The 27,692-nt window shown below is 49.4% G+C and overlaps 1 protein-coding gene and 1 non-coding gene across 2 annotated transcripts in view; one reads left to right on the forward strand and one right to left on the reverse strand.

Moving 5' to 3' along the window:
* LOC144722833 (N-acetylgalactosaminyltransferase 7-like) overlaps positions 1 to 27,692 on the forward strand; it is a 119,035-nt gene that overhangs the window by 38,012 nt on the left and 53,331 nt on the right.
* On the reverse strand, positions 1,308 to 1,414 carry LOC144722849 (U6 spliceosomal RNA). The gene has a single exon (XR_013586100.1). It is a non-coding gene; the product is annotated as a U6 spliceosomal RNA (small nuclear RNA).

The raw sequence follows: 27,692 nt of genomic DNA on the forward strand, positions 1-27,692 counted from the left end.
CCACGCATCGAGGGAGATCTTTGGCCTACTCTTCCACACCGGCCATGGCCAGACGTCCTGGAAGAAGTGGGGGGGGGGGGGGGGGCAGAGGATAGGAGAACGCACGACCCTGCCGATTGACCAACAGCAGCTACGCGCCCACACTGCTCGGTGAACAGGGGCGGTCGGGCGGGCGGGCGGGCGGTTTAAGAAACCTGCACTGGTGTTTCAAACGCCGTGCCGGGGAGATGGAGATGGAACCGGCCACCTCTAAGCTTTGGAGTCCGGTGTGAGAACCGTTACACTGCTGTGGCAGCAACCCGAATGGCGAATACGAGGTCTAAAAAAATTAACCCGTAAAAAAAAGTTTCTCACTATAAATCCTTTATATGCGTGTTCAATGGGCCACAACCCAGCCCATATTGGTCTTTGAAAAGGGCGGCTAGAGTCCTCTCGTCATCTGGCTTGAGATGGCTGCCACCTATGGGTCAGATGATTGCCTGCCACCATTAAGCAATTGGTAATTAAATAAATAAATAAATTACCTAAAAAGTGTAACATTTTGGAAAAAAAGTTTCACGAAAAGAAATTGTCACGCACAACGAGTCTGTGTGCAAAATGTCAGCTCGATTGGATCACGGGAAGTGGGTTAAAAAACGACCGAAAGATTTGCACGGTCGTAAGCGCGCAAGCAAGCAAGTGAACTTAATATAAAGGATTTAAAAACGAAGGATCCCCCGTATATCCTTAAGAGACCGTTGGGGCAAGTGCATTGAACGAGCACCTACGAAGGCGGGCACACGAGGGGGTCGGTGGACAGCGCCACGCCCGACCGCCTTTGTCTCCCAAGTGGCGATGTTTACACACCGCACCAGGTACTCATTTGAGGTCGAGTCGACCTAGGGGAGGCCCAGGGACCGGTTCAGATTATCGTCACTGGCGGTGTTGGCCGTGAGCGAGAAGCGAACTCGGGTCGCCGGGTTCGTAGCGCAGCGCCCTAACCGTTGCACGATCGCTCCCAATACACACACACAGTATATAACCCGGCGAAATATATAAACAATGCAAGATCAAATTAGAATCCGCAAATTAAAGCCCCGCGCGCGGTCCTTGGCCATCAGCACGGGGAGCTCGACACGGGGGGGGGGGAGCCAAATTGACACTAAATTACAAGGCACCTCCGTGAACCACCACGCTGCAGCTGCAGAGCAAATCGCATCGCCGGTCGTCGGGTCGCGCGCTGCAGAGTTCACGAATGGGAGTCGATGCTCTTTCGTCTCGCACGACGACGATCGGAACATGAGTGGAGAGCGGAGGGAATGAGCGACAGAACGAGCGAGAGAGAATTGCGTGTCATCCTTGCGCAGGGGCCATGCTAATCTTCTATGTATCGTTCCAATTTTAGTATATGTACTGCCGGAGCGAGAGAGAGGGCGAACGAGAGAGTGAGCTAAAGGGGGGGTTACATAGAGCCTAGTTAAAAAAAAAACATTTTACGAAATGATGAACGAAACAAAGTGCCGAATACACCGAGCATCTTCTTGTTTCCACTGATCGTAAAAAAGAATTAAAAAAAGAGAGAGAGAGAGAGGGAGAGAGAGGGAGAGAGAGAGAGGGAGAGAGAGAGGGAATGAAAATGAAAGGGGTAACAAACAAATAAAAATCACGTTTCAAACACGACGATGAGCGTTCACCAGCGCAAGCCAGTGATGCCCCCCCCCCGCGGCGTTTGAGGCTAAACCCGATGGAGATGGGGGGGGGCTGCTCGCGTGTAAAGGGGCATCTGGTGGGGGGCACGCGTGAGTGTGGGGGGGGGGCGGAAAGATCCATCTGCCCCCGGCCCCCCTCCCAATATTTTTTTTTTTCACAGAGCTTAAATATTTTTTTATAACATCACCATCATCATTAGCTATGGTCACTCCACTGCTGGATGAAGGGCTCCGCAATCCGCCCCCCTCCCAACCTATCACGACCCTCTGCGACGTAGCTTCTCATCAGTCGATTTTCCTCGCCGCCTCTCTCCGTCGCAGCTGCTCTCAGTGCCAACGTAAATTGCATCCACTTGATCTTGATCACCGATGTAGCCCTTTCCGAAAACAGCAGGAGCGAGCGCTGTAAGTGAGCTCCTTGTTACGGCCGGCAGTGCGCTAAACCACGATGACATTTGCCGCTTGTGCCAGGCTAGGTGCACTCCGAGGCGATGTGAAGTGTCGAAGGCTCTCGCTGCCGGCATCAGCTCACGGGACAGACCCAGCTGGTGTTATGGGTTAATTGGCTGAGAAGACTGACTGATAGCACCACCTGCGCACCCCACAGTGCCAAGAGATACACAAAGACAAAGGTCCCCCGTGTAGCCTACACAGGCTGTCGGGGTAAGAGCAGGCCGCGACAATTCACTTGTCTCTCGAGTGCTGGTACTTACATACACCGCATCGGGTACTTGTTTTTGAGGCTGAGTCGACCTAGGTAAGGCCCAGGACCGGTTCAGATAAACACCACTGATTTAAGCCGTGGAATTAAACTCGGTACCGCCGGGTTCAAAGCTCAACGCACTAACCAACTACGCTACCGTTCCCCCCCAAAAAATACACAAACGAAACAATGATCCGCCGTATGTTACAGACTGTAGGGGCAAGTGCTGTTAGCGAGCACCTATGAAGGCCGGCACGGCACACGAGGAGGTCGGTGGCCAGCACCACGCCCGGCCACCTTTGTCTCCCGAGTAGCGATGTTTACTACACACCGCACACACATTTCAGGCCGAGTAGACCTCGGGGAGACCCCACAACCCATTCAGACAATCGTCACCGGTGTTGTCCATGAGGGGGAATCGAACCCGGGTGGCCGAGTTCCCAGTGCAAGCGCCGTCGCTCCCCACGCGCACGCAGCCACGATAAGAACACCGAGATCGTGCAACTTTGTGTTCTCTGCGAACGCGAGGACAACCTTCCCATCAGCGCACTTCTGCCATCATCCGGTTCGATCTCTCCACACGCGGGGGAATTCGCGATAAGCCAAACTTTTCTCGCTTCGCAACCCTTGCTCTCCCCCCCCCCCCGCCGTCAAAACGTCTTCAGAAGCAACCTTGTGCAAGACCGCGTAAATATATGCGCAGGGTATATATATACACACGCGTACAATTTCTTTCCGCTCACCCCTGACAGTCGGCGGTAAATTGAATTATATTTCCAAGGCAGGCGCAACTCCACGGGGCCACTGAAAAGTTAATTTCCGAGCGCCGAATATTACAATTTCTATTTATTATTTATCGCGCAGCCTGTCTTGAAATTGCATCGCCGTGTTTACGCCGTCACTCGAGGAACAAACACCCAATTGCCCCAGCTTAGGCGCCGTAATATTACGCGTCACGCTCTCGAATCGCTGATTTAAGGTCAAATGCGCAGCCCTGCAATTGCCTGCTCACCCCCCCCCCCCCTGCTGGAGGAAGGGCCTCCGCTAGAGGGAGCTGTGGAGAAGCCCCTCCCCAGATGGTGTTTGGCCTACTCTTCCACGCTGGGCAGACGTCTTTGAAGACGTGGAAATGCCCGCACTTTACCCCACCTTACGTGACCTGCTGGACATGGTGTACCCACTTATTGAAACTATGAAAACTATAAACAATTTCCTTTTTACCAGGTAAGCGACTTGGCCACAAATGATAGCTCCTAATGAAGTGGCTTGTAATGTTGACATTTATAGCAGCCAAATACTCGAGACGGAATGTTGGTCATAAATGTGGAGGGAACAAACCGGAGGGCCCTAAGAAACATCCTCGCAACCACAAGGAAAGAAACACGCACACTCCAAATATACAGGTGTCAGGGTCTAAATCGAACTCACAACCTCCTGCATACCAGGCGAGGTAGTTAACATCTCCTAGCCACCGTGATGATGATGATGATGATTACAGAGACACGCAAACTCCAAATATACAGCAGGTGTCAGGGTCGGGATCGAACTCACAACCTCCTGCATACCAGGCGAGGTAGTTAACATCTCACCGTTGTTTCAACTGTCACGCCTGAACCCGGAAATCAACTGCGCTGTAGAAAACCTGAATGTATAATTACGGTATGATTATAATCCGGGGAGCTCTGCATCGCGATTCCAGCGTGCGAAACGTTACACCACAGTGGCGCCGCCCTGAATGACTAATACTGGAGCTTCATATCGCGTCTTTTTTTTTTAATCCAGAGATGTTCATTAATATGCTGATTTGTCGTTGCACATATTGGTGTTAAGTAAAAACAAGTGCACCGTAGTTTGCGATACAGAACATCAGAGAGAGAGAGATCAACGCGGGTAATTTGCGGAAATGTTGCTGTTGCTCATTAATCCTGCCCAAGGCCTTGGAATTATTAATTTCTTTCTCCTGCAGCGGATTTTTGGAAGTGAGAATTCTATCCAGAGCCCTGTGTCTTATCTGCCGCTGTGGTACGCTCTTGAAATTTTAAACATCAACAATTTACAGTTTACCATCATGATTAATATACAGCAGTGCCGAATGAATGCCTCCGCGCCGTGGAGGTAAAGCGTTTGTTCGACCGTGCCGGTGAGTGCAGATTTGTGAAAGGGGTGGGGGGGGGCAAAGGGCAGCATGGCCGGACCAGAATCCCATACACCACTCGCCACTGACATTAGTCGTGGCTGGGAATTGAACCCGGGTCGCCGGGCTAATCGGCGCAAGTGCGTAAACAGGCGCTCCGCCTATTATTCGTCGTCGACGAACTTGTTATCCATCGGAATTATCATTGGCCTTTTGCCATTTATAATAAAAAATAATATTGCTGACACCTCTTTGTCAAGGCACACCGGTTGCACGGCGTGCGTGCTACCGGGGGGCAGTGATTCAAGTTCAAGTTCATTTATTAGGTATAGCCCTGTGAGCCATTCGGCTCTTGAATCGGGTGCAACCGCAACAAACAAAAAACTAAAACATGAACAAAAAACATCTTAAAGTGAATATGTGACTAAGTGCAAACAGAAAATCCAAGAAAAGACAACAAAATATTGCAGAAAAAAATCACCGTACACCAACGCTGTGTGCAAAAATCCCAATGGGATGCAAGTCAAACAACAACAACAACCACAAGACATTCTAGATTTGAAGCTTTCGTGACTGCAAGGATTCATATTCTTAGGTTTTTTCAGTAAAGTTACGTAGGTAAAAAATTTATAAAAGTAAAAAAAAAAAATTTTATTTTACTTTTATTAATTTTAATTTTTTTACCTACGTGACTTTACCGAAAAAACCTAAGAATATGAACCACAAGACAACTTAGATTAAGGCCATCAGTCTAACTCTGTACCGCGGGCTCGCGCCACGCCGGTCAGGGCGACTCCGTGAACGTCGTGAGGGTGCCCCAAAGGAACCGATTGCGATATCCCTCGCCGCTCACCGCAACCATAATGGCCAGGAATCGAACTTAGCCCCACGTGGTTCGTAGCCGCAGCCCGTCATTGACCCGTGCCGCCACGCCCGCGCACTTTCATCGAGCACAAAAAAAGAAATGAAATATTTCAATTTTTCGATTTAAAGCTTTCATTCAGACACTGTCTCCCCCACAGACCTGGTCTTCACCTGAGGACGGCTGCTTGCGTTGTGGCCGAAACGTCGTGAGAATTATTTAATAATGTTTTATTTTTATGATTTTATTATTTCCCTTCTACGTGACTTTACCGAAAGAACCAAGAAGAGAGAAATATTTCAACATTTGTATTATTATTATTTTGAACACAAAAAATACCACCTTACTGAAGCATTACACTCTCACTGAATCTGAAAAGGCTGCACAGATGATACAAAAATACAAGGCAGAGGGAAAAAAAAATAAGGTCAGACGCTTGATTACTTTGTCAAGGTGACTTAGGACAAAGTGACGGGTTTGTGCCTTCAGGGATTTTCCATTTGCAGTTCACGCCAAAAAAATAAACATTCCTCTCGCTCTATCTTCTCGCCTGGTGGTGAGTGAAGCGGCATCTCACCGGTGGTGAGGGAAATTGCGTCTCACCGTTGGTGAGGGCGCACAAGAAAAAATTAACCCGTAAAAACAAAGTTTTTCACTATAAATCCTTTATATGCGTGGCGGCTAGAGTCCTCTCGTCCTCTGGCTTGAGATGGCTGCCACCTATGGGTCAGATGATTGTCTGGCAGCATTAAACAATTGGTAATTAAATATTTTTTAAAAAATTCCCTAAAAAGTGTAAAATTTTGGAAAATTTTTTTCACGAAAATGCATTGTCACGCACAACGAGTCTGTGTGCAAAATGTCAGCTCGATTGGATCACGGGAAGTGGGTTAAAAAACGACCGAAAGATTTGCACGGTCCTAAGCAAGCAAGCGAACTTAATATAAAGGATTTAAAAAAATCGACCGATCGACCGATTCGCCATCGACTTCTAAAATACGACGGCCACGCCGCTCGCACCGACGGTGAGAGGCCTTCACGCAGCAGTGACCGAGGAAAGTGGCACGGCGCCACCCAAGGCCTACAGAGGCCCTTGGTCACCAGGCCCCCACTCTAGACCGTGGCCATTGCTCCTTTGCTTCTGGCCGCTCTCACTTTCTGTTTCTGTCTTTCCAACTTTTTTCTTGTCACTCTATTTTTCTCTCTTTTTACATCTCATTCCTAAAATTCTCCCCTTAGCTTTCTCTTTTTTATCTACATATTTTGCTGTGTCTCTCGATTTTTTTTTTCTCCACAATTTAGCCGACTTCATAACTATACTCTTAGGTTTTTTCGGTAAAGTCACGTAGGTAAAAAATAAAATTTTAAAAAGTAAAATAAAAATCACGACGTTTCGGAGGCAACACAAGCTTCCGTCTTCAGGTGGAACCGTCACAACACGATTGCTGTATCAATTGCTGTATCTTACTTGATACAGCTATCGTGTTGTGACGGTTCCACCTGAAGACGGAAGCTTGTGTTTCCCCCCAAAACGTCGTGATTTTAATTTTACTTTTATTAATTTTAATTTTATTTTTTACCCACGTGACTTTACCGAAAAAAACTAAGAGTATGAATCCTTGCAGTCACAAAAGCTTCAAATCTAGGACTTCATAACTGTCCATTGAGATTTGATAACCATTTGATGGCGTCTGTGGTTTGCCCGATGGATTCCATTCGTAACCAGGCCTGGACCCAGATGAGCTTCCCGGATCACCAGGAGACTCGGCACGCGCATTGCGTGATTTGGCCGAGGTTGAAAACGCGGCAGACCTTTCGATAGAAAACGACCCTTCGACACGCGGCGGGGCGACAGCGCAACTCGGGCACGCGTTCCGAGAAACGATAACAATAGACATTCAAATGCGAGAGCAGAAAAATACAACTTCGTGATTAACCCCAATTATGCAAATGCACTTCATATTTTGCACTTCAAACACCGTGGATTGCCTCTGCACTTCACTCGACCCCCAAGCCTCAGCCCACGGGGAGCTGGATTGCAACATTTAAACGCCTCGCGTATTAGTGGCCCTGGGATGGAGCGGTGGCGCAGTGGTTAGCGCCCACTGCACGATGAACAAACCAACCTCGCTTCATTCAGACGCTGTCTCCCCGACAGACCTGGTCTTCACCTGAGGACGGCTGCTTGCGTTGTGGCCGAAACGTCATGAGAATTATTTTATTATGTTTTATTTTTATTATTTTATTATTTCCCTTCTACGTGACTTTACCGAAAGAACCAAGAAGATGAACCTCGCTTCAATACCCGGCCACGGCGAACGCCGGTGGCCGAGCGATTTCTGAACGGGTTTCCGCCCTCCCCTCCGCTCCCTCACCACGCCGTCGATGCGGGTTGGCGAAGTATGGTCAAACAAGCCCCCCCCCCCTGCCCCCCACGATCGACGTGGTGCGGTGGGAGGCTTTCACGCAGCAGTGGATTAATGAAGAGCTCGACATCATACTTGTATTCTCTTTGGCTGCTTTGGCTGCTGTGGGTTTTATGGCAACAGCTCTTGTACGCCTCAGATCAATAACACTGGTCAACACACTTTTTCTGGCATAAGGTTTTCCAACGGTTTTAAGGTAATTTTGGGGTGCTGATTCCAAATCTGGCATCAGTTTTTGTCTATCACATCAGGTTTTTGAGATATCAAATATTGCATTTTCAATAAAAACTGCAGAAGAAAGATATTAAATAAATGTGGATATCTACATAAAATGATATTATAAACACACTATCCTAAAAATACAGCACCATATTTTAACACTAAAGCAGTCACTGACTCGCAACAACTTGCAATCATAAGTGACAGAGTTAATTTCGGGTAAAATCAATGAAAATGGGGTATGCCGATAGCATAAACATGAGATGTGATAGAGAAAATCTGAGATCAGATTTGGAATCAGCACCCTGAAATGAGTCTAAAAAAGCTGCAAAAGTCCAGGCCAGAAAAAACTTTTTTTTTTTGTTGACCAGTGTAATGAACTATCGTCATCAGCTTGGGGAGGCCTTCATCCAGCAGTGGAATAATCATGGCTGACGGTGGTGCTGTTCCCCCCCCCCCCCCCCCCCCACTGTGGCGTCGGGTCAACAAGCCGGCTGCTGCGATGCTACGAGGCCGCTGGGTCGCACATACCCCTTGACCCCGTGACCTTCGCACTCAACCTAACGCACCGACCCCAATCTATCGTGGGCCTCGAAAACCGCCGGGAGCCCGTATCCATGACGACGATAAACGTGGCTTGACGGCCGTAATTAATTAGGGCGCTGCAAGTGCGCAAAGAAGTGTGGAGAGGTGCATGCCGGGAGTTGCCCTGACAGACAGAGAGAGGAGAGCACTTTGGCGAGGAATCGCACGCCCCTTAAGATGGATATTATTTTTATTAATTTGTATTTCATTTTTTTACCTACGTGACTTTACCGAAAAAACTAAGAGTATGGATATTGACCGTTCAGGAAAATGAAGTTGTGCTTAGGCAGGAAACGTGGATAGAAGGGTTTATGACCAGATGTGGCGAGATGTTAGCTACCTCGCCTGGTATGCAGGAGGTCGTGGGTTCAATCCCAACCCTGACGCCTGCTGCTGTATATTTGGAGTTTGTGTGTCTCTCTCATCATCATCACGGTGGCTAGGAGATGTTAGCTACCTCGCCTGGTACGCAGGAGGTCGTGGGTTCAATCCCAACTCTGACGCCTGCTGCTGTATATTTGGAGTTTGCGTGTCTCTCTCCCAGTGGCCGCGTGGATTTTTCTTCAGGTCCTCCGGTTTTTTCCCTCCACGTTTAGAATCGACGTGAATTTCGAGTATTTGGCTGCTACACGTTTCCACGTGATAAGCCACTTGGTTGGGCTACCATTTGTGGCCAATTCGCTTAAAAATGAAGAGAGATATAGGGCAGTGAGGCCTTACCTGGTAAAATAAAATAAAAACTTTAGTTTAGAGGTGACCCGGTGGCTCAGAGGTCCGAGTGTTGAGTCAGCACAGTGGAGATCCTTGCGCTGAGTCGAGAGAAGTCACCCCCGTGGTCAAACCGCTTCTGAAGCGCACTGAGCAATGGTTTCCGCACGGTCACCAATGACTGCACACAGAACAACAAGAAAAACCACGACATTCACTTTGGGTTTAACGTGATGTTTTCAATTACATCTCTGAGACGTAATATTTTGGGTTTTTTGTTTTATTGACATGCGACAAAAGCTCCGTTGCAAGGGGAACTTACAGGTTAGCCTCAAGAGTGGCGATCGAGACGGCCCCCAGAACTAGTTCTGTGACGTCTAGTTCCAGGGGCGATCCTTTGGCACAGGGTGACTCACCGTCTCTCGCTGCAGAGAAAAAAATCTAAAATACATTTTTCGATTTAAAGCTTTCGTGACTGCAGGGATTCATCTTTTTGGTTCTTTCGGTAAAGTCACGTAGAAGGGGAATAATAAAATATTTTGATATTATATTACTTTATAATGTTTTATTTTTATTATTTTATTATTTCCCTTCTACGTGACTTTACCGAAAGAACCAAGAAGACAAATACATTTTATCGGTGCCGAGGCTCCCACAAGGGCCATGCGGGAGGGCGTGTGCCACGGTTTGCCGCCGGCTATCGTAGCGTGCGGTCGTGTCGCTGCGGTTCTCTGCGGTGAGTAGCAATGTCTTTAGAAACAAGTTCTCTTCGACGACTCTCGAAATTAATTTTTCTATTTAAAGCTTTCGTGACTGCAGGGATTCATCTTCTTGGTTCTTTCGGTAAAGTCACGTAGAATGGAAATAATAAAATAAAAACATAATAAAATAATTCTCACGACGTTTCGGCCATAACACAAGCAGCCGAAGAACAGGTCTGTCGAGAAGACAGACTCTGTCTTCTCGACAGACCTGTTCTTCACCTGAGGACGGCTGCTTGCGTTGTGGCCGAAACGTCGTGAGAATTATTTTATTATGTCTTAATTTTATTATTTTATTATTTCCATTCTATGCCTCGAAATGAAATTAACGCTAGATCCGCTTGCACGTTCCGAGATGCAGCGGCGGACCGGACGACCCGCCCTGCAACTTGCAGACGTCTCGGAACGGGAACGGGTTTAAAGGCATCAAGCTAATTAGCGCCGATGAGTTGTTGGGTCATCCTGGAACTCCGCACCCCGCCACTCAGCAATATAAATGCGTAGCCCCGCAAACAGTTGACCGGCAGGCCGTAAGTGGTGGGGTAAAATGTGGGTGCTCACACCTCTTCAAAGATATCTTGCCAGCGTGGAGGAGCAGGCCACAAATACCCCCTCTCACCTCTGCCCGATGGTGGGAGGAGGCTCTTTCTCGAGTTTCCCGTCGTAGATGCGCTTCTACTGCGGGCACTTGCAGTGCTGCGCCTGTGCCTCTTTGGTACGATTATTTTTTGTTAATTTCAGCATTTAACAACAACAACAAAAAACCCCTCTTAAGTTCACGACAACATGGGAGAAGAAGCGGGTTTGCCGCAGAAGGCGCTCACGACATCTCATACGAGAGATACGATCAGAAGCCGCGATGCACTTGGGGGATAGTGGCCGTTTTCCTCAAACCCAAACCAAGTACAGCAGCACCTGCGATGATTAAATAAGAAACGTCACGGCGCATTAAGTGCGTGCCGGGAGTGCATGGCGGCGGTTAATTCAGTTGTCCGTATCTCTTAAATAAATACGGCGTTAAGTGGAGCTTGGGAAAAAAGAAGAGTTGCGTGCTAAACATACCGTAAAACGTGATGGAATGTAGCCGTAAGGGCAGCTAAAGTCACGCGGTTACAAAACTAAAAAAATGGGTCAGTTGTGGAATGGACTTCGTGTCGTGACACCGGACGAAAAATGTACCGGGAAATCCCACGGCGCTGTGTGTGTGTGCGTGTGTGTGTGCGTGTGTCCGTGTTCACAACAACGAGCGGAGCGCCGGGTGGCTAAAGCACAGCAAGTTGGCACAGTAGAGGGCACAGGTGGTGCATCAGCCAGTCATCTCGGTCATCTCAGTCAGTCGACCCGTGGCACCTGGGTCTGCCCCGTGACCTCCTGCCAGCGGGCGTTCGACACTTCACATGGCCTCAAGGTGCACATGGCCTGGCACAAGCGTCGTGGTGACGTCACCGACACTGAGTGGCGAATGGCGGTTGTTGTTGTGTGCGTGTGTGTGTGTGCGTGTGCGTGCGTGTGTGCGCGTGTGTGCGTGCGTGTGTCTGTCTGCGGTTGTGTAGCGGTTAGCGCGCTGCGCTACGAACCCGGCGACCCGAGTTCGGTTCCCACTCACGGCCACCAACACCAGTAACGATTATCTGAACTGGTTCTGAGCCTCCCCTAGGTCGACTCAGCCTCAAATTAGTACCTGTTGCGGTGCGTAAACATCGTCACTGCGGAGACAAAGGCGGCCGGGCGTGGTGCTGTCCACCGGCCCCTTCGCGTGCCGTTCCGGCCTTCATAGGTGCTCGCTAACAGCACTTGTCCCAACAGTCTGTTACAGGCTATACGGGGGATTTTTATCTTTGTGTGCATGTGTGTCAGAGGACGGCTGTGGCAGAGGTCTTCCCGGTTTGACCTGCATGCTGCAGGGGGAGACCCTTGCCCAAACACTCTGCTATGAGATTGTTCGTCGCACGATTCTTCTTGTTTTTTCTTTCATGCCCAAGAGCTAGAATTTAGCCAAATCAGTTGCAAAGAAGTTCAAAGCGATGTCCTTCTCCCAATCAACATTGAGACATTCGGAATCAGAATCCTGATTCATCCTGGAGGATTCCGATGAGCTATGAAGCTCTATTTCACAGATGTCCAGATCGGCAGTGGTGCTCCTGCTTCCAGCCCTGTAGAGGCAGAGGTGAAAATTTCCACATTCCTATAGCGTGGTGGGAGAGCGGGGGATGGGGGAGTCTATCGAATGGACGACTATTGTTGACTTCCCCACAAAGCGGTTCTCATGTTATCGACGCCGAAGAGATGATCGGTCGAGTCAACTTACGAACCAGGATTTTAATTGGCAAACTTTCCGATTGCCAGGCCCGCTGCCGAGCCAGCTGGCCGGATTAAACCCAAATCGTCGTGCTGGCTTTTTGTGTGCGTGCACGCGCGTGTGTGTTCAGTCATCGGTGGCCACGCTGGGACCATCAGCTCGTCGCTCGACGAGAGAGAGAGTCCGGTTTTAATCACGGACGGCACAAACTTGGACTCAAACCCAGGATGTCGGCGGTGCCAGCTCGACGCTTCTGATCTCTGAGCCAACCCCAGCCATTCAATTCCCCGCTCCCCCATTAAAAATTAGTGGCCCTATTTTTAAAAGAGGGTGGGTGGTTTTTATTCGCCCGAGACCTTGACGCAGAGGTCGCAAACGGGTTTTGATTCCTTACTCGTACCCGTACCCGGCCGCACCAGGGTCGAAAAAGGGTACCCGTACCCTACCCGATACCCGGCTACCCGTACCGGGCCGGGTATCGGGTAGGGTACGGGTATGGGTACCCGATTGCGACCTCTGGGATGAAGCCATGTTGCAGGCGCGGGTGGGTTGATTCTAGGAACTTGAATTGTGAGAAGAGACAAGACGTTGGGAAATGAGTGACAAACGGTGACTCACCAGTGTCTCATGGCCTACCCGTACCCGGCCGCACCAGGGTCGCAAACGGGTACCCGTACCCGGCCGGGTACGGGTAGCCGGGTATCGGGTGGGGTACGGGTATCGGGTACCCGATTGCGACCTCTGCTTGCCGCACGGCAGTTCGACACCAGCTTGCTTACTTACTGACAGGGCACGCGGCGGTCTCTACCGGCCGGGTTACCACAGCGAGCCGGTCTTCGCGAACGCCAGAGGATACCCCCGTGGCATCGTTCGCAAAGCGGGAGACCATTTTGCGCGTCCGTGCCGTCGATCACGAGTTTGCCTCGAATGTGGCCCCCGCACGAAGGTCGCAAGAAATCAAGCGAATGCAGGCGGACGTTCGCCCTCGTGCCATATTACATTGCAAATCCCTCTCCGTGCAAAAGTCAACTTCTCAATTACCCGAGGTGATGGGAGGGTAAGGGATTGCTCGCATTGAAACTAAACAACACGGACAATGCAGGAGACGCGTGTAACCGAGGCTACAGAAGCGTGTTTATCGTTTAACCTTGGTCGACCGGGCGTGCAGCGGGCCCAAAATGGATCGTCTGTTATTCACTGCTTGTCAAAGAATCGGCTTTTTTTTAGCCTCCCTTTGAGTCACCGTCCCTCGACGAGTGAGGAGCGGCCACCGATTAAAACCGGGTGGCCGTCAACAAAAATATTTCATTTCATTTTTCGCGAGCGTGGTTAATCCTGCCAACGGATAAATATAATGAAGATTCCAAATTAGTTCCTGTCGGGGTTAGATCGGCGTGAAGGTACGATGTCGTTTTTTAATCGCGACCCTCCACTATCTGCGAGACCCTTTTCGCCGGTAGCAAGATGATGAAAATAATAATCGGTTTTGCACTTTCTGGCAATAATACAGGCGGTGTTAAGCTGTAACTGCTCAACCCGGGCTCTTAATGCTTTGAAATTCGCATTTTGGCGTCGTTCTCTGGTCTAACGCTGGTGCAGAGGCAAGGTGATAAGGGGCCGTCCATAAATGACGTCACGCGATTTTGGACGATTTTTGACCCCCCCCCCCCTCGTCACACGGCGTCACAACAAGTCAGATCCCCCCCTCAAATGTGACGTCACAAAGCTCTGCCCCCCCCCCCCCCCAAAACCATATTTCCATTTTGAAGCGAATTATTTTTACAAGGCCCTCCACCACGTGACAGAGCGAATGAAATCAAGTTGTCACGAGGGACAATTGTGCCCTAATTGGTTTGGTTTTTCATCAAAACTGCTTTTTGTGTTTAGTTTGTTGTCCTTCCCCCGCACCTTCGATTAGGACGGTTGGTTATGTACAGTGTGAAAGAAGTTTAACATACATACATATCAATATATACAAAGGAAAGTTGGGAATGAAGTCAAATATTGACAATTTTTTATACTTTGACGTTATCCCTCTACGAGAATCTGACCCAAACAGAAAGTCATTGGGTGAATTATAATATTAGCTGCGAGAGGCGACGTATGAAATGGATAATCAATAGTCAACCGTATCCCCATCCCTTCTTATATCAATAATTTAAATAATAATTAATACAATCAAAAAAAAAACCCGTACAATACTTTATTCAAACGGGTCCGTTATATATATATAAAAACTAAACTAAACTTTCTTTTCCACTTGTCCAAACGTGTGTGTCCATGCGACAATGGCATCCGATAGCGCCTACCAAATCACTTGGGACGTGGGATAATTTTTCACGACGCAACGCCGTACAATTACTCTACCCAGGAAACAAAGGCCGTTCATACTTCTCTGCCTATATCCATCTCAATAGGCTAATAAATCACAGAGTTAGTGGAAACAGTCACAAGAGTTTAACTTTTATTTTAATTTGCCAAAAAAATTCCAATTCCCCTCCCCCCCGCATGGAGGAGGAGTGGACAATTGTAAGCAGCTAGAAAGTGACAAACGTCACCAACTTGAACGAGCGTTCATGCCTCGCGTTCAAGTCTTTTAGTTCTCCGCTTATTAACTTGATGATCATGACAGTGCACTGACGGTTGCGGTAAACCTGCGTAACATAATTTGTGACATTAATGGGGATTCACTATATTACCAGTGGCAAAATATAGTGATAGGTTTTTACCCTTTCAACTGGTACAAAAACTGACACCTTTATACAAGGCATCATGTTTGCAATAACCACAACACAAGCAGTCAAAATGTATAAAGGTGTCAGTTTTTGTACCAGTTGAAAGGGTAAAAACCTATTACTATATTTTGCCACTGGTGAAGGAGGTCTCATAGTGTAAATGCTTTACCCCGAGCTCTCAATACTCTGATAGTGCGCTGTTTTTGAGTTCTACGCCTTTTGGTGTCATCTGGTCCAACACCAATGGAGACTAGGCTCTAAGAAAAGCTGTCTTGGGTGTGGACCAATCAACTTCAAGGACAGTGCATATCATTATCATTATCAGAGTTGTTTATTTTTGTTTGCATTTTGACTGCTTGTGTTGTGGTTATTGCAAACATGATGCCTTGTATAAAGGTGTCAGTTTTTGTACAAGTTGAAAGGGTAAAAACCTATTACTTTACTATTAATGGGGATTGTTTGACCATATTTCACCATGCTGGTCACTGAAGGGGTGGGGGGGTCGACGGGGGGACCCCCGCGTAGCCTGTAACAGGCTGTAGGGGCAAGTGCTGTTAGCGAGCACCTATGAAGGCCGGCACGGCACACGAGGGGGCCGGTGGACAGCACCACGCCCGACCGCCTTTGTCTCCCCAGTGGCGATGTTTCCACACCGCGCCAGGCACCGACGACAAATATTTTTAATTGCCACGCGCCAATTGCACGAGGAAGGATTGCCGTACATACTTGGCGACGCGACATCAAAGTGGGAGGCAAAGGGAGAGAGGAGGGGGGGGGGTGGCGAGACAGGGAAGAAGGGGTGGGGGGAGATAAATGCGGCCAGGATTAAAGTATGAAAAAAAAGATTTGTTTTTTTACCCTTTCAAGCAATAAAACCGATGTTAAGGTGTTCAAACACCAAATAAATACCGTTTTTCAAGGAATCGAGTCTGCATTAACCACATGCACTTGTGGAAAAACACGAAAACAAAACCTGCTCTGATAATGTGTTGCATCGTCTTTGTCCACAGAGAAAGCCGTCTCTGGTGTACGACAATCCGTTTCAAAAACAATGCATCATTTATTATCAGAGCCTGTTTGTTCGCTTGGTTTTTTTGTTTTACCACGAGTACGTGCGCTTAATGCAGACTCGATTCCTCGCGAAAGCGATATATTTGGTTGTTTGAACATCTTAGCACCTCGGGTTTGATTTCAAGAAAGGGTTAAAGCCTCTCCTTATTTTAGAGAGCAGAGAGGAGAAGATCGAGGAGTGAGTAAACTCTGCTCTGAACACACGCAGAGACGGAGAGAGAGAGAGCTCATTATCACGGTGGCGTGTGCCCTGCCTGCATCGTCGCTGCGACGAGCTGATCGGACGAGGCAGACGACGCTGATTAACAAAATAAAAGAGTCAAAGTGGATTCGTGCTGCAACGGGCCCCATTCACAGCCGCGAGCCGGCGGTGGAAATTCCACATTCACACGGCGAGGGCGAGTCCATCCGTCGGACAACCGACTGTTGACGTTGCCACAAAGTGTTACTTATTTTATCGACTGTCCCCCCCCCCACCGTTCTTGTGGGATGATAGGTCGAGTCAACAACCTCAGCCAGGATTTGAACCCACCGATTGCGAGCCGCTCGCTGATGCCCTCAGCTGCCGATGATGACAATGACGACTTTGAGGATGCATTAACACTATGAGACATCTCCTTTACCAGTGGCAAAATATAGTAGTAGGTTTTTACCCTTTAAACTGGTACAAAACTGACACCTTTATACAAGGCATCATGTTTGCAAACAAAAAGAAACAATTCTGATAATGGTAATGATGCACTGTGCATATCATTACCATTATCAGAGTTGTTTCTTTTTGTTTGCATTTTGACTGCTTGTGTTGCGGTTATTGCAAACATGATGCCTTGTATAAAGGTGTCAGTTTTGTACCAGTTTAAAGGGTAAAAACCTACTACGATGCATTCACGGTTTACCTGAAATATAAGTGCTATGAATAAGGGCCAATGCCTGAAACTTCGGCTATTATACATACATATATTTTACTCCCCTTTTAAGGCCACACACATTGTTGTTGAGGAGTGTGTGGAGTTTGTTGCTATCTGCGTTTGTTCACCACCGCCAAAGCGACAGCGGCATCGGCAGCGCCAAATGATCTGTCCACCTCGACCTTTGCGTGTTCTTGTCACGTGGTTGCACGACCCGTGCACACGGATCCCACGATTCATTGTGAGACACTCCGTAGGCACACGGGACAGTTGGCACACCGTGGCGAGATGTTAACGACCTCGCCTGGTATACAAGATAGGCCTCGGCAAGGTAAGGTAAAAGGTCAAAACAACGAGCTTACCTTTACCCTACCTTTTACCTTACCACAATACAGTCACTCTACCCTTACCTTTTACCCTTTAGCAAGGTAAGGTAAAAGGTCAAAAGCAACGAGCCTACCTTTTACCCTACCTTTTACCCTTACCCCATACAAATTACCCGATTACAGGGTAATTACTGGGGTACTACACAGGAACAAGGTTCATAACGGTAAATGCTAGGTAGAGCGCTTCATTCATATGTAGTGCCATAGATGGGCCACACTTACCGGCAGTGGTGGACAGGGTCCATCTGCAGGTACCTCGGACCCCCAGGGGAGGGGCCACTGTGCCAGCCCAAGAGGGGAGGGACTGCTGGGGGCTCTAGGATCCCAGACAGCTAAGCACCTTGGCGCCACCAAGGGGGGCTGTGGGGTATCTGGGAGCCCACACAACCCCACCCCTCGATGGGCAAGAGGGCTAAAAGGGCAGCTCCCTGGCCGATCGAGGCCAGTCGCAGCTCAAGACCCAAGACCAGCCAGCTTAGGACCCTGGACCCCCTCGTCCCGCTTGTCCTTGTAAGGGCCGGGACGCTGTGCGGGCCAGTGGTGGGACTTTGGGACTCCCGGCTCTACGTCCTTGTAAGGGCGAGTTCCGAGGAAGCCAGAGTCTAGACCCGCACCTTGGCTGGGTCGGGTCAGGTAGCCTCCCCTAGGGTAGTTGTAGCCGGAGGACCCCAGAGCGTAGCCAGAGTGGAGCGCGAGTGTAGAGGTTAGCGCTACGCTGCGCTACGATCACGGAGATCCGGCGTTTGATTCCCGCTCACGGACAACGACCGGTGACGATTATCTGAACCGGTCCTGGGCCTCCCCTAGGTCGACTCAGTCTCAAATTAGTACCTGGTGCGGTGTGTAAACATCCCCACTTGGGAGACAAAGGCGGCCGGGCGTGTTTGCTGGCCACCCAACCCCTCGTGTGCCGTGCCGGTCTTCATAGATGCTCGCTAACAGCACTTGCCCCTACAGTCTGTTAGCGGCTATACGGGGGATCTTTGTGGTAGGGGATGAGGAATTATTCATTCAGCAGTAGATAGACCATCATTAACCCTCTGCGCAGGCCCTTTCATTCCGCGCAACATTCGCCTATTATATTTCTTTGTTAAAAAATAAAGTCAACGTCAGTGCCAGTGTACTGATAAACGTAATTAGTATTGTGTATGTTCCTTTACACCACTGGCAAAAGGAGTGGCTCGCTTTTTTTTACATGAAAAAAAAATATCAAATAAATGTTTTTATCGTACGATTAACAGCCTGTCCTTTCGGATAAACACGCATTAATATTCGCAACAAATCATCGGCGAAAGAGCGCCCGTCGGTAACACCACGCCACGCTCAGCCGGGTAAATCTCCCTCGCCGACGCCGCACGAGTTGCCAAACTCGGCACGCGCACGGCCTCTATCGCCTCGAGCTGGTGGAGCTGTCGGTGTGCCAGACAAGAGCCCGGGCACACCACATCCAGTATGCCTCAAGCACCACACCACCCGGCCGTAGTCGTCTCTGATGTTGTACGCAACCGTACAGGGATTTTGAGGCTGAGTGGACCCTACTTGCTGGGGTTGGGGGGGGGGTTGGAGGCCGAGAATCGGTTCAGACATCGCTCGCCACTGATGTTGGCCGTGTTGAGGAATCCCCTGTAGCGCAGAGCGCTACCCCCCCCCCCCGACCTTCCCTCCCAAAGACAAAGGTCCCACTATAGCCTTTGGCAGGCTGTTGGGCAAGTGCTGTAAACGAGCGCCTATGAAGGGCAAGGGCTGCGCCACGGCTCCCCGTCACGGCCGTGCGCAGAGACAAAGATCCCCACGCCGAGCAGACCCCTTCGCAGAGCGTCGGGGCAAGTTGTGTTCGCGAGCGCCTATTACGATGTCGGGCAGTGCGCTGAACAACTGCTGCACCGCCACTTGCACCCGACCAGCAATGCGGCTCGCGCGGCACGCGGCACGCAGACTCGCGCGGCGCGCGGTGCGTCGTTGCCAAGAATAATGTTTTCAATTCCGTATTGGGATGATGACCCCCTCCATCTATTCCATTCCAAGGGACGGCTGCCAACGGGGGGAGGAGGGGGTGGGGGGGGGTTTAGGTGCAAGATGGCTGGGATCGCCGCTTGAATCGCAGTCGGCAGTCGTTCAGCGTCCTCCCTAAGCAGCTGCCGTCAGGAGAAGGCGGCTTTGCTCGCGCGAACTGCCACTGTCCGTAAGCGGGATAGAGCGTTGCCCCGTCGCACACGCGGCAGAGGTCGCAACCGGGTACCCGATACCCGTACCCTACCCGATACCCGGCTACCCGTACCCGGCCGGGTACGGGTAGCCGGGTAGGCCGTGAGTCACTGGTGAGTAACCGTTTGTCACTCATTTCCCAACGTCTTGTCCCTTTTCACAATTCAAGTTCCTAGAATCAACCCACCCGCGCCTGCAACATGGCTTCATCCCAGAGGTCGCAATCAGGTACCCGATACCCGTACCCTACCCGTACTCGGCCGGGTACGGGTACCCGTTTGCGACCCTGGTGCGGCCGGGACGGGTGAGGAATCAAAACCCGTTTGCGACCTCTGACGCGCGGGGCTTTCCTCCGAGCGCTCCGGGTTTCACCTGAATCTGCGCGTGCATCCGCGTTTTGCGGATTGCAGCCGCGGTTATACAAATCGTATTCTCATTTCGTACGGCAGGCGGGAAAGGCGAAGGTTTTGAAACCTGCTGTAGTTAGCCGTAGACGCTGTGACACGGCTCTATGAATACGCAATATTATATTGTTATTATGACGGTTCATCTTCTTGGTTTTTTCGGTAAAGTCACGTAGAAGGGAAAAAAAACATAATAAAATTATGATTTTATTATGTTTTATTTTAAACATAATACAATTATTATTTTACGTAGAAGGGAAATAAAAAAAATAAACATGAAAAATTATTTTATTATGTTTTATTTTAAACATAAGAAAATAATAATTTTACTATGTTTTATTTTTATTATTTTATTATTTCTCTTCTACGTGACTTTACTGAAAAAACCAAGAAGATGAATCCCTGCAGTCACAAAAGCTTTAAATCGAAAAATATTATGACGGTTGCTTTGGCTCGCCACGATTTGGCGATATTAGGTCGCATCGTGCGATGTAACGTACACAATGTTGTAGTCCTTGTCGGATCAATCACCTTTGAATGTGAAAGTTTGTGGACTTTACTGCCACAGAGATTGCCAGATTTACCAAAGCTTCACGTCTCAAAAAGTCGAGTGTTTTTAATTTGCCATCACAACATGTGACGAACACGTGTGTCAAGAGCACGCAAGCGTTATGCAAAAACAAAAACCCATCAGCAGTTCCTGAAGTGCACTGCGGTCCTCCCGTCTTGAGTCACCGTGAAGCTATCCTTGAGCAAATGTGACAGCAGTGAAGCAGAGATAGACAGCCGTGGACCGTCGTCATCATCATTATTGGGACTCATCAGCAGTCCAGCATGGTCACCGAAGTCTGCCTCTGGGCACCGTACATGCCCACATCATTATTATTATTCTTCTGTTGTGATGGGTATGTGTCGGCATTTACAAATTTTGATGAGGTCACGAAACATATGAGTGGTGATGTAAAATTAACAATAACTTTTTTTACGTTTGATGTTACAGTAAAGGCTGGAGGGTTGTTGGAAAGCTCTCGGTGTGTTGGCGCTGCCAACTTTTCCAAATGTTTTGGCATCACGATTATCGCGTCGCGTGCTTTTGATTGTGTAATGCACAATCACTATCGTTGCTTATTTTTTAGTAACGTCTTATTTGCGAACAAAATATCCCAAAAATAGCAAACGTACTCATTAGCATTGCAAATAAACGACCGTCATCCATTGAATTAGCTCTTTGATACATATTTTCCTGAGCAATTGACTGCATGGGTGGTTACGCGATGTCGTCATTTCGTAATAATGCCATTCGTTCCCCCCGAATAGCTGACAGCAAGTGCGTTGCAAGCGATATGGACTTGAACGTTGCAATGATTACGGTGGCTCATGGCTCACGTTGACCGAGCCGCACTTGGAGATCTCATTAATTATCCGTGTCTTGCACTGCAAGTGTAGTGGTGGTATTGACGTGCGCCGACTGTGACAGTGATGGATCACGGGGCGGCGCGGGGTGCGGGGTTGGGCACGCGTTGTGGGCGTGGTGTGGACGCGCGCGCCGGGAGTGACAGATGACGGGGCGGCGCGGAGTGAGTGGTGAGGCACGATGAGATGTGGGAAAAGAGGATCGTAGCCAGCGCCCGGCGATTGGTCGAATAAGTGGGTGCTCGCAGCGACGTCCGCAGGTGGGGTATAAAGGGGGACGCGCGAGAGCACTCGGGGAGAGTTACCCAGTTGAAGACCCGAAGACGGAGCTGAAGACTTAGTCGCCGAGTAGCTAAGTGGATGTTGGTCATCCGAGTAGCTCAGTGGCGTTAGTCGCCGAGTAGCTAAGTGGATGTTGGTCATCCGAGTAGCTCAGTGGGCGTTAGTCGCCAAGTAGCTAAGTGGGTGGTTGTCACCCGAGGACTAAGTGGATGTTGGTCATCCGAGTAGCCCAGTGGCGTTAGTCGCCGAGTAGCTAAGTGGATGTTGGTCATCCGAGTAGCTCAGTGGGCGTTAGTCGCCAAGTAGCTAAGTGGGTGTTTGTCACCCGAGTACTAAGTGGATGTTGGTCATCCGAGTAGCTCAGTGGGCGTTAGTCGCCAAGTAGCTAAGTGGGTGTTTGTCACCCGAGATACAAAGTAGGTGTTAGTCACCTGTAACCAAGTTTGATAAAATAAAGAGTGTGTTACCCGTGAAGTCGTCTCCCGCCGAGTTACTACATTACACAAGTGAACGAGACCGGCATCACCTCCACCGCTGCGATGCTTCCCAACACAATAACCCAGTCGGCGGTCCAATATCACCCACCCGCCTTCGCGACTCCCATCTTCACGATCCACTCACCCTGCCTACCTCTCATCTCTCATCTCTCTCCACTCCCCTCCACGCACTCTCCTACCTCTCCCCTCTCATCTCACTCTACTCCCCTCCACGTGCTCCCCTGCCTCTCCCCTCTCATCTCACTCTACTCCCCTCCACGTGCTCCCCTGCCTCTCCCCTCTCATCTCACTCTACTCCGCTCCACGCACTCTCCTACCTCTCCCCTCTCATCTCACTCTACTCCCTCCCACGCACTATCCTGCCTCTCCCCTCTCATCTCACTCTACTCCCCTCCACGCACTCTCCTGCCTCTCCCCTCTCATCTCACTCTACTCCCTCCCACGCACTCTCCTGCCTCTCCCCTCTCATCTCACTCTACTCCCCTCCACGCACTCTCCTGCCTCTCCCCTCTCATCTCACTCTACTCCCCTCCACGCACTCTCCTACCTCTCCCCTCTCATCTCACTCAACTCCACTCCACGCACTCCCCTGCCTCTCCCCTCTCATCTCACTCTACTCCCCTCCACGCACTCTCCTTCCTCTCCCCTCTCATCTTTCTCCACTCCCCTCTACGCACTCTCCTGCCTCTCCCCTCTCATCTCACTCTACACCCCTCCACGCAACCCCCTGCCCTGTTCAAGTCCAGGCTCAACACCGTCCTTGTTTCCTCCGCGTATGGCTTTGCTGCCTCTCTCTATAAAATAAATATGCCCATCGCTCTCCGTAGACGCCGTGGTATAAATCCACTTGTATTCCCTCTTCTGCCGATGATGGATCGGCTGCCATCTGCAAAGTGCCTTCATTCGCACCGGGCCTCAACACAAATAATAAAAAAAACACAGATTCAGTGGTTTCCGCGTGATTCACGAGTCCCGGCATTTTGCACGGAGTCTTGAGACGCGGCTTTGATCATTCAGACATCAGCAACAGGAGCCATGATGATGGTAACAGCGGACACTGCAGCCATCATCGCAAACGGTCTCGCGATGCCGGCAGTCCACCGGGGGCCCGACGCACGAGAGACGCTCCCTCAGAGGTCGCGACCGGGTACCTGATACCCGTAACCTACCCGATACCTGGCTACCCGTACCCGGCCGGGTACGGGTACCCGTTTGCGACCCTGGCGCGGCCGGGTACGGGTACGGGTAAGGAATCAAAACCCGTTTGCGACCTCTGCGCTCCCTTCGCTCCGTCTCCTCCGTCGCTCCGTCTCCTCTCTCCCTCCTTTGGGCTGCCACTCCGCCCTTAGTCTCGTCGGCCGTCGTCGCTACGAGCCCCAAATGACGCGCGTCCCTGCCCAAAGCGCATTCGTCTTTCTCAGCCAAACAAGCCTCCAACGCGTGGCTTAGAACGTGTTTAGGGCGTTATTCAACAGCGGGGGGGGAGGGGGGTGGAATTTTAGTTGCTTTATTTTTTTGCCCAAGAAATGTTTACAACCGTCAGCGGTCGAGATGTAAACGTGATTTAATTCGGATAAGGCCCTCGGGACTAACATAACGACCGTCAGCCGCGTGCCTCTCGGAGACAAATTTCGGCGCTCGTCCGAGAAGAGGAGATCCCGGATAAGATGCCCCCCCCCCCCCCCAAAACAAAAAAACACCCAATTTGTTAATTCCTAAACGGCTACGGACAAACGCTTCGTGCGGACGATCCAGCCCCGTGCTGGTGGAGAGGTGCCGGGGGAGGGGGGATGTGTGTGGGGTGGGGGGGGCAGTGCAGCTCTTGCCAATCGTTTTATTACCGCTGTTATTCATCGCTGTTCATGTGCCAGACACACAACGCCGCCGTGGATTGTTACAGCAGACACGAGATGCGGGCACGCGCGTGCGGTGATTGTATCCTGTAAACCACGCTCTATTAGAAGGCATCCGACAAGGAGCTCGGCGGTTTAATCGCAGCGTGGGGAGAGGCGTTCATCCAGCAGTGGGTTGACCACGTCTGACTGACGATTGCGCTGACGATGATTTTTTTATGCGATGCCGTAGTGGTCAGTGCACTTCATTACGAACCCGTCGGAACTGATTTTCATTCCTGGCCACGGCAAACATGAGTTAGCCATCCATCGAGCACACGTGCGCTTCTGCGGCCGTCTGGAACGCTCTTCTGATATTTGTGAGCCACTGGAGCTATTTAATTTTAAAAACTAGATTGGATTCTTCAGAATAGCTTTTTGTGTGTTTAGTTCGTTGTCCTTCCCCGCGCCTCCGATTAGCACGGTTGGCTACGTACGGTGCGAAAGAAGTTCACAATACATACAGTACATGTACGAGTGATATTTGAACCAGTCCTGGACTGCCACTCCCTTCCACAAAAAAGAACAGCGATGGCACCTTTATGCGGTTGGCTGAATAGCTTTGAAGTATCCCTCTGTAGTAAAAGGGGGTTCACAAATTGGCGGCCTTCCCACTCACTCCGCCTCGCACACGCTTGGGCGTGTGACGATGCTGATCACAATGCTTGCGAGGTTCACACTGAGCGCAAACGCCTGTGATGATGACGGTAATGGGTGAAATCCCATGGGTTGGGATGCCAACTCGTGCTCACAAGAAGTAGAAGCCCTGCATCTCTTCCCAACTGAGCTGTAATCCAGCGCCAGGCATATTTCACGGCAAGGTATATGAAGCAACAGATATTTCCATTTTTGAAGCTATAAATATATAAATTAATATATTTCTCTCTCTCTCTCTCTGGGAATGACAGCGGCCGTTTTTTTTTTGCGAGAGCTTAATGAGCACCGGTCTGGCAAATTCTCCGCCAAGATCTCAATGCCGCCTGTGGTGGTCCTTTGGCTTATTTGATGGGCAGAAGCTTATTGATTTGATTTTTAGCATGCCAGTCAAAATAAATGTCAAACGTCCGGCGGAGGCAGGCGCACACCTTTTTAATTGGGAAGAAAACAAAAAACAAAGGGGGGGGGGGGGGGAAACGCGTTTGCCGCGTTGGTGAGAATCGCAGCTGCCGCGAAGCAGTGCTGCAAAAAATGTTTTCGTGACCTTGAGCTCAAAATGGGTTTGTGTGCGTGTGTGTGCGTGTGTGTGGGGAGCGGTAGTGTAGTGGTTAGCGCGCTGCACTACGAGCCTGGCGACCCGGGTTCGATTCCCGCTCACGGCAAACACCACAGTGACGATTATCTGAACCGGTCCTAGGCCTCCTCTAGGTCGACTCAGCCTCAAATGAGTACCTCGTGCAGTGTGTAAACATCACCACGAGGGAGACAAAGGCGGCCGGGCATGGTGCTGTCCACCCACTTTCCTCGTGTTCCGTCCCGTCCTTCATAGGTGCTCACTATAGCTGTACTTGCCCCAACAGTCTGGTAAGGCTGTAAGGGGGATCTTTGTCTGTGTGTGCATGCGTGCCTGGATGGGTGCACGCGTGCGCAAGCAGCATCTTGTTTCTTTTTTTTAGCCAACGGGTATTTTTTCTGCTAACGCTTCTCATCGTTGTGCCGCCGCGAGCGAGCCGCGAAGATTTGTTTCGCGCGCGAGCCCGCCGCAGTTCAATGGTAGCCAGAGACCTAAAGAGCAGGGCGCCAATTGCGGGTGCCAACATTATTAAATCCAGCGTGAATTTTACAAAAAAAGTCGTTTTCTGGCGTGTTTTTTATTCTTCTTCCCCCGAACCCAATTTTACGCCGACTGTGCTCGTGGGCGTCGCGAGACGAGACGTGGAATCCGCTGGGACGTCTTTCTCTTTTCGTGTTGAACCCCTTCGCGTCCAACAACGAGCCCGCTGGGTAAATGGGGCATCGATGGAAATACCACGACTACGATATCCGAGATGCGATGTGTCGAATAATTTTGAGATCACTTTCACACGTGGGCATTTCTCGACCAATATTAGTCGTGATAAAAGGTTTTTGTGGATTAGATCGTCTAAATATAAAGGCGTCTTTCACCCGCCACCACCCCAACACAGCCAATTAGTAAGGTTTTTCACGTAAACAAAACGTGTCAATTTGTTACTAGTTCAGCACCACCGGTGCATTGGAGCGTAAATCATAGATTTGAAGCTTGTGGCTACGTGGGCTGACGTCCACTCGCACAGCATCGACGCACACGCGCATTTATTTTGAACGATTTACCCTTCTTGCGTCTCTGGTGCACTGCTGTGCAAAAGCATTCATTACACTGGTCAACACACTTTTTCTGGCATAAGGTTCCAAATCTGGCATCAGTTTTTGTCTATCACATCAGGTTTTTGAGATATCAAATATTGCATTTTCAATAAAAACTTCAGAAGAAAAATATTAAATAAATGTGGATATCTACATAAAATTATATTATAAACACACTATCCTAAAAATACAGCACCATATTTTAACACTAAAGCAGTCACTGACTCGCAACAACTTGCAATCATAAGTGAAAGAGTTAATTTCGGTTAACATCAATGAAAATGGGGTATGCCGATAGCATAAAAATGAGATGTGATAGAGCAAATCTGAGATCAGATTTGGAATCAGCACCCTGAAATTAGTCTAAAACAGCTGCAGGCCAGAAAAAAAGTTTTTTTGTTGTTGACCAGTGTTATATAAATGAATCGCTTTAGATACACGTGACTGAAGACTGTTCACCAACGAAGCCTCGTGGCGGTCTGAAGACAGCGCCGCCACCGAATGCTGCACATCGTGCAACCGACGCATCGGCTCTGCGCAAAGCCCACGCACCAATAAGGACCTCATTACTCCACAATAGAGGGCTTTTTAAATCCTTTATATTAAGTTCGCGTACTTGCTTGCTTGCGTGCTTGCTTGCTTAGGACCGTGCAAATCTTTTGGTCGTTTTTAACACACTTCCCGTGATCCAATCGAGCTGACATTTTCCACACAGACACGTTGTGCGTGACAATTTATTTTCGTGAACTTTTTTTTCCAAAATTTTACACTTTTTAGGAAAAAATAAATTATATTTAATTACCAATTGCTTAATGGTGGCAGGCAATCATCTGACCCATAGGTGGCAGCCATCTCAAGCCAGAGGACGAGAGGACTCTAGCCGCCACGCATATAAAGGATTTATAGTGAAAAACTTTGTTTTTACGGGTTAATTTTTTTGGGGTTAGATTGTGTAAATATATAAATGTGTCATGAACTGCCTCAGCAGTTATCCTGCTGTGTTTGTCTCACCTGATGACGATTCATCTTCTTGGTTCTTTCGGTAAAGTCACGTAGAAGGGAAATAATAAAATAATGTAAATTAAACATAATTAAATACAATTCTCACGACGTTTCGGCCACAACGCAAGCAGCCGTCCTCAGGTGAAAAACAGGTCTGTCGGAAAGACAGCGTCTGAATAAGGCTGTCATT

The sequence above is a fragment of the Lampetra planeri genome, chromosome 15 (genome assembly GCF_965212315.1).
Source record: "Lampetra planeri chromosome 15, kcLamPlan1.2.h2, whole genome shotgun sequence".
Taxonomy (NCBI): domain Eukaryota; kingdom Metazoa; phylum Chordata; class Hyperoartia; order Petromyzontiformes; family Petromyzontidae; genus Lampetra; species Lampetra planeri.